Below are 8,849 nucleotides of genomic sequence, written 5' to 3'. Positions count from 1 at the left end.
CACTTCAGTGTGTACTTTCATAAACTAAAAAATATACTTGTATTAAGAGTAAACTACTCTTACACTTATAGTACACTTAAACATATACTTTTATATACTAAAAGTGGGCCAATTTAGTCCCAAGCAGTATTGAAATAGTACACTTACAAGTTTACTACAAGTACATATTGATATTAGTACTTACTACATAAAGTATACTTAAAAATATACTTGAACATTACTTAAGTATACTTCATAAAATGAACTTGAAGTATACTTCTTTTTTGTAAGTGTATTTATCATTCTATGCCATTTTCTTGTATAAATAGTGTGCGTTGTGTCTGAAAATTCATGTTGAATGTTGGACACTACATGCACTCAACTGCTGAAAGCTTTTTTTATGTAGTGGAAGGGGAGGGACTATCAGACCTCATAACTGGATGACAAAATAACATTATAAAATGTGTAGCCTACACTAGAGTACATAGTGAATAGTTTACTTGTGACAGATATGTTTAATTAACATGCTATATACAGTAAGTAATTTGTGACACATCTTTTGAAATCAGCTGTGAGTGGAGTGCAAGGGCAGGGATTTGTATGATGAACAGAGATGTTGCCTATTCAGAGTACTCCAAAACACATACTGTACAGTACTTGTGAGATTTCATTTCACTGCTTATTAAAAAACTGCTTCCTGTGAAGACAGAAGGCAGCAAAGTAGTGCAATAGGTTTTAGAACGGTATAGTGATGTTTAAGAAATGATCTTTTAAGTAATGCGTATAATGCATTGACATTCATTTAAACTAAAGCTACAGAGTGAAAAAGACATGGTTTCTCTACAGCCATTTGGTCCACTTTATGTCTACAGTGTTTGGAAAACGTTTATAAGTCAGGAGTTTTCAGTTCTGACAGTAAAAGGTCACAACAGGCCTGAATGCCAAGTCAAAGTGATTTTCTCCAACTGTGAAGTCATAGCACCCTTTTGACCAGGTCAGCTGTAAAATTCAGTTGAATTGCAGCACCACATTCACGGCTTGCACTGTTACAGCCCTCTTATGCTCCTTCAGAAGTTTATCTAAATGTGCCAAAAAAGAGATGAAAATGTTGCTTTTTAGAGTTTGGGTTTTTCAGAGTTCTCTTCTCACATTCTTTTTATGCTGTTACTCAAAGGAGGGTGCAGTGACTTCATAATCTGGATTCTTAGGCATAGTGATGAGAACAAGGGTGGGGAATTTAAGGCTTAGGAAATGCAGATTGATAACAGGCAGACTCTTCTAAAGCTCAGTGGAATAGGTAAACACTGTATTCAATGCACAGGGGGATTATGAACTTCAGCTCCGTATTTTAAATGTATTTCATACATTCTGTAATGTTTATTCATGCGGCTTGGAAAGATATCAAACCTGATCTTTGGAAATTGTCCCAGGAGGACCTGGAGAAGTCAAATAGAAAGAAGAGATTTTTTGCTGATTGTGTGTTAGCGGAGGCTCAAGTGAAAAAATCTTGATCTTAAATTTATTCAAGAGCCCTTAGCATTCAGTACACCAGGTGTTTTGAGTGTGTACACATACGTTATGGGGAAAAAATGTCCCCACGAAGATGGCAATATAGGAAAACAGCTTATAAATCATACTTAGTGATGTTTTTTTAAAATGTAAAAATGCAGAAGGTTTTCTGTAATGGGTAGGTTTACTGTAAGGAGATCGACTATACAGTTTGTACAGTATAAAAAATCATTATGTCTATGTGTGTGTGTGTGTGTGTGTGTGTGTGTGTGTGTAAATATAGGCTACCAATATACCATAAACATGTGATGACTGAATGAATTGTTGCAATCATGAGGATCAAGGTAGAGCAATTGAAATAACTTACTTTTAATTATTTTCATAGAACTCTCCAGTCTCCACCAGCTCTTTTTTTTTAAGGTTTCAATTAGTTGTATGTGATCTGCTCTCTTTTAACCCTTTGGGTCCATTGACACCACTCATGACTTTAACACCACTGCTGAAAGTGTCACTTTACTTTCATGTGGAGATTTTATGAATCCTCTGAAAGAAACAAATGCTTTTTGATCCATGTGTGGGAGACTAATTAAGATCAAGGGGAAACAAAGGGAAATATCTGTTTAAAAAAAAAAAAAAAACCTCCATCGCATGTTTAATTAAGCAAAAACCTATTGCACTGCTCTCTCTCCTCTCACATTACACCTGAACATCACATCAAGCACTCATATGAGATATGTAAGCATATCATGCATGCAAATGACAGATTTTTGGGGGGTTTCTTTATGTATGTAAATGGAAAAATATATATATATATATTGTGCGTTTATGTGTTGTTGTGTGTGCTCATGTGTTTCTTTTCTTGACTCTGGCAGCTGGCTGTTTTGTTTGGCATGATGGTGATTCAGTAACCTTAAGAGGGCGCTGTTTACCATAAAGATAAGGCTCTCTGGAGGATCAAAAGTCAAATTATTCTCTATGAGTCCTTGCTACATGTGGTCAATTACGTGATTTATTATGTTATTTAAAGATACTTTTAAAATGCAGTTTGTACAGACAATCACTTGAATTCAGCTCATCTATGTTTTTGAATTCAAATTAATTTAGCTATTTTTGTGTTGTTTGAAGTTGTTTGTGCTAGATGCATTTACCATTCTCTACTGAACTGTGCATGACACAATGAAAAATAAAATAAATACATAATACAGCAAATATGTGGAAACAAACACTGAAGAGATATTGTTACATCCACTGTAACCATAGCAACCCTGCACTCATATCAACGTGTAAACAGATACAGTGGAAGTGTTTTTATTGAGTTGTAGTTGATAGCTAGCTATCAGACCCACAATGTAATCAAACCGATATATTGTCCCTGACCATTTGTTGATTACTTGAGCGTCAGAGCAAGTCCAGACATATCGCATCCACAGGTCACCGCACACAGGTCAATATTCACAGAGGAAGACGTTGAGCTCTTTCAGAACAGTGCAGGCCATAAATCACAGTTTGTGAGGAGGATCAGCAACTGCCACTGTGAAGGGGTTTGTACTAGAAACTCCAAAGCAAAGCATGAAATAAAGAATTGGTGATATTTTCAGATGTGAATAATAAACTGTCACATATTTTTAGTTTAGTTTAGTTCCTCTTCCTTTGTTTAATCCCTGGCTTTGTTTGAAATCGCCCCTTATACCCTCATTCACTATTCCCTACATTTGTAATATAGTCCACTTGAAGGAGTGAATGAAAAACGAGTGTGTGAATTTGAACACTGAGTGCGCTGGAAGGGCTGCCGTACGGTGGCCGAGAAGTGAAAACAAATCACAATTCCAGAAACAAAGTAATACATTAATAAAAGGAATTTATACCTATATGATATTACGTTGTATCCACATTGGACCAGCGGTTTAGAAAATGGATGGATGGATGATTCAGCGCCATCTTCTGGTCAGATGCAGGAATTCATTTGGCACGACACTCTCAGTGCATTATGGGTATTCTCTAGCCGTTGAGCATACATCATTATTGTGGTGCATTGGGGAATTGAATGAGTGCACTCGATAACGTCAACTATGGTTTCAGACACCACTACAAATGGCTGTTCCCTCAAATAGTGTCTCAAATAGAGTTTTTGGTTAATTATTGGTTGATTGATTAGTCTCACATGTGCCTTCCCCCTCATTATATTTTTGCATTATATATCCCCCTGTTTGGTTCAGTTCTTTGTCTGTTCTCAATTGTTTCAGATGTATGGCGTTCTGTTGTCCAGCATTAGGTTACTAGTGTTCCTGAGTGTTGTTTTCTGCTTACTATTAGATCCACTACTCTCCCATTTTGAACCAAGCCATGACAATAACGTATCAAAGTAACATGATAATATGAGGCTATAAAGTATATGAAAACAATTAGCATCTGAAACTAGATGCTTCTATTTTTGCTGTGATTTATTCTGAATATTTTTCCTATTTCAAGTATCATTCCTCATTTAATAACTTTTTTGCAAATGGCAAAACACATTTCCACCCTTCATGAGGATTGCTTTTCCTTTCCATAGACCAGTAGGGTCAAGTGGAATGTCAGGTTGGTCTGGGATTTCAATTAATAGATTTGCATAACTTAATACCGTATGTTTGGTGCATATTGTTACAGCTGGGAAAATCGTTTTAAGATGGATCAAGATGATGGCGACCTCTTCAAGAGGGTGGGGGGAGAAGTATAGAAAGACGGGGGGAAGGTAAGAAAAATCTGAGTGATTCAATGATTTTCATTCTTTTAGGTCCGCATGTGCTTCTCTATAAACAGAAAAGTGAATTGCCTCATGCATGAGAATGTGTAATATGTTTGTGGAGCGCAAGAGGGGTGACCTCAGAAGTAAGTGTTTCATTTCTGGCCCATAGATTAACTCTTTATTTATTTATATATATATATTTGTTATTTTTTTGCACTACACCAATTGAACCAAAGATCTACTCTTGTGGCCTTCTTAGCCCAGTGGATACAAGAAGGACCTGGTGGAAAATAATAGGTCAGCATTTCCCATTCACCAGATTATAAAGCTCTCCAAGCTACCTTTATTCTGTTATTCTTTCATATCTTTATGGATATTGCAGATATTGCAAAGATCACAATAATAAAAGCATTTACTGTGTGTCATTTTTTATTGTGGGTTTACGTGTTTATATTTATTTGCTTCAGGGGACTGGGGATATATTGCCAGTACAGTAGTCAATATTTCACTGAAATTTCCATTCTTATTATCTATGAATTAAAAATGAAACACCATAGGGGGAAAAAGTCAGTAGAAAAAATGAAGTAGAGTGTGGTATTTAGTGTCTTTTAAAGAAGTATCTTTCTGACCAAGCTGTCTTTAATGATAAAAAAATACAGTAAAACCAGCAATATTGTGAAATAATAGTACCATATAAAAGAACTGTTTTCTATTTAAATATGTTATAAAATGTCATTTATTCCTGATGGTAAAGTAGAATTTTCGTTCATTGCTCCAGTCTTCAGTGTCACATGATCCTTCAGAAATCATTCTATTATGCTGATTTGATGCACAAAAAAACATTAGTTATTATTATCGATGTTGAAAACAGTTGTGCTGCTTAATACTTTTGTGGGAACCGTGATACATTTTTTAAATTAATATTATTTCATAAATAGAAAGTTTAAAAGAAACATGCATTTATTTCAAATAGAAAACTCAAAAATTCTAAATATCTTTACTGGCTCTTTGGATGAATTTAACATATACTTCCTGAATAATAGTATTCATTTCTATTCCCGAATGGTAGTGTATAATATATATATATATTTTTTTTTTGCATCTATAAATATATATTTACATTCTATTTAAATTTCTAAACTTCAAAATTGTTAGAAAATTTCATTTTAAGTTTCTAAAACTTAAAGTAAAGATTAAATTGCAATTACATTGTAACATGTTCTGTTTTGGTTCTGTTTTCCCTGTTCTCCTTGGTTGTTAATTAGTTCTATGCACCTGTTTCTGTTCAGTTGATTAATCTCCCTGGTTTTTAAAGGGATAGTTCACCCAAAAATGAATTTACTCACCCTCAAGTTGTTCCAAACCTATATGAGTTTCTTTCTTCTGCTGAACACAAAATAAGATATTTTGAAGAATGTCGGTAACCAAACAGTTGATGGGCCCGATTGACCTCGATAGTATTTTTCCTCCATACTATGGAAGTCAATGGGGCCCATACAACTGTTTGGTTACCGACATTCTTCAAAATATCTTTTTTTGTGTTCAGCAGAAGAAATAAACTCATACAGGTTTGGAACAACTTGAGGCTGAGTAAATGATGACAGAATTTTCATTTTTGGGTTAACTATCCCTTGAAGCCCTCAGTTTTCTTTTGTTTCATTGTCCGGTATTGTTCATGTTAAGCATGGTTATGGTGGAATTTACTATTAAAGACTCCTTTTGTAATCCATTGTAATCCTGGGCTTACTACTATACACAGCTCCTGACATAAACATATGTATGTGATTATATAATGCTTTGAACAATTGTTTTCCTTTGCAGACTGATTTAAATTCGCAGTAAAAAGAGGGAATGTCTGAGGAACATTTCAGCTGGCATCCATTTTTCACAGCATCAAACATTCTTGATTATTATGCACCATTTTCCTTTCTCCTGATATGGTGGCAGCCTGTTTAATATGACTCACTGCCATGGTTCAACACCACTAAATCAAGAAGAAGACGATTTAACCATTTTCTTTTCCTATTATGATACACCTAATTAATTGCATAAAGGCCCCCTTTGCCGGTAGACTTAATTACTGCCTATTTTCTACACCTTCAGTGATAGTCGGAAATGCGCAAAAAAAATTCAGTCTTATGTGACAAGGTGCTAATTTGGTCTATTAGGCACAGGTGCAAGCATACGTGTTCCTGCAACTCTCCCGGTGAATATAACTCCTTGGTAACACTCAGGCGCTGTTTCAGAGTGTGAGAAACCCAATATATTCTCACACATGTCTATTTTAGTTGATGAAAAGTCAAGAAGAAAGAGGAAAGTCAATGGCATTAGGGAACATTTAAGACTGAAGGACCTCGCATCTGCATTCGCATATCCAGAGATGTCAGGTGCGAGACAAGGGTGGAAAATAATACTGTCACGCTAAATGCTAAAACAATGGGAAAAAAGTGCCTTTCTGCTTAAATAAGCAGATATAGAATGACAGAGGTACAGTGATGTCTATGGGAAATATTATTTGCAGTGTTGCGTCAGACTCCTGGAGCATTAGATATGAGGCTACGTTTCTCCATGCTGTTTAATCCTTTCAGTAATGCTAGATTTAGCTTACATTGCATTATAGCTCTGTCACAAACATTTTCCCCCTTCGCTGTCCTTTGTTTCAGTGGTGGGTCCTTGCAGACATATGGCATTCATTATTTGAAATGATTCAGCTTGCCACCATTAACTGGAGAAATATTCCGGTATGCATCTATTAGGCTACACATGTGGTTAAGGTGGAAAGTGAGGTTGGAGTTAACTTTTTGGATGATATTCACTGTAGCATAGCCAAATTCTTAATGTTAACTTTTAGTTGACTCTTAATGGAAGCCAGACAATATGTAGGTGGTTAACGACATCCTACTAAATGACTGCGGATCTGATCCCTTTCAGACGTGATCTGAATGATGCATCTGCTTGCTCTAACTGAGAGTGTTTCTTCAACTTTTCTTCTATATAAGCAATTTCACTCTCACTTTCTGTCTTCATGAGTAAGTGAGATTATTTTGTACTTACCTTGACAAGATAAAGAGGAAAGCAAAAAGAATGGTGGCACCCTGTATTCCACATCATTCTAAAGCTGATTATCTATTGAATTTGTTATTGAATAAGTCCATTTCGTCTCACATTGACAGCACATGGAGGCATGACAGGTTGGAATCTATGAGCAAGAAAGTGGCAATATTGATTCCCGACTGAGATGTTAGGTGGTTTTAAGTAGAATCTCTAAAGGTGATCAATGTACACAATACAAAACGAGTTACTATTACTGCAGTAGCCTATATCATTCAAAAGTTTGAGGTCAGATGTTTTTTATTTATTTATTTTTTTCTTTTATTCAGCAAGGATGCATTAAATTGATCAAAATTGACATGAAAGACATATTTATACAAAAGATTAAAATATGCTGTTCTTTTTAACTTTCTATTCATCAAAGATTCCTTAAAAATGTATCACGGTTTCCACAATATTTCAACATTAATTAATAAACATAAGCATATGTCCTCGCCGTGGCCACCCAAGGGCCCACGGCCACCAGAAAAGTCCTCTCCGCCGTGGCCGCCTGATGGGTCTTCTCCGCCATGGCCACCTGTTCAGCCTTCTTCACCATGGCCACCACCTCAGCCTGCATCCCCATGGCCGCCCGATGGGTCTTCTCCGCCATGGCCACCTGTTCAGCCTGCACCGCCATGGCCACCACCTCAGCCTGCATCTCCATGGCCGCCCGATGGGTCTTCTCCGCCATGGCCACCTGTTCAGCCTGCACCGCCATGGCCACCACCTCAGCCTGCATCTCCATGGCCGCCTGATGGGTCTTCTCCGCCATGGCCACCTCCTCAGCCTGCTTCACCATGGCCACCACCTCAGCCTGCATCTCCATGGCCGCCTGATGGGTCTTCTCCGCCATGGCCACCTGTTCAGCCTTCTTCACCATGGCCACCACCTCAGCCTGCATCCCCATGGCCGCCCGATGGGTCTTCTCCGCCATGGCCACCTGTTCAGCCTGCACCGCCATGGCCACCACCTCAGCCTGCATCTCCATGGCCGCCCGATGGGTCTTCTCCGCCATGGCCACCTCCTCAGCCTGCATCCCCATGGCCACCTCCTCAGCCTGCATCCCCATGGCCGCCTGAAGGGTCGTCCCCGCCTGGACCGCCCGAGGGGTGGTCTCCTACTCCGCCATTGCCCCCTGACTAGTCTGCTCCGCCATGGTCGTCTGGACCATCCTGGAGTCCGTCCATCTTCAACCGGTTCACCTCCCCATCACGGGCTCCAGGATACCCACCCCCCCCTCCCGTGTTCTGCCTTCTGCGGCGCGGGTCGCGACCTAGCGGGAGGGGGGAGTAATGTCACATTCACCGTCTGTCATCGTCCTGTCTTCACTACACTTCCCAGAATCCTGTCATCATCTGCACCTGTTCATCGTCATCGTCATGATCTGTGTATTTAAGTTCCCCTCTCACTCCTTTTCATTGCTGGTTATTGTTTGAGCACACGCTCACTGTTTCGTGTTTTTATTATTAATAAACCTTTGCTATTTTGTATCTTCGCCTGACCTTCGTCTTCGATCCGTGGACGTTACAATAAGTTTTTGTTT

This window comes from Squalius cephalus, assembly GCF_949319135.1.
Source record: "Squalius cephalus genome assembly, chromosome: 9".
Classification (NCBI taxonomy): domain Eukaryota; kingdom Metazoa; phylum Chordata; class Actinopteri; order Cypriniformes; family Leuciscidae; genus Squalius; species Squalius cephalus.
The sequence above is the reverse complement of the archived record's forward strand: the minus strand, read 5'-3'. Positions refer to the sequence as shown.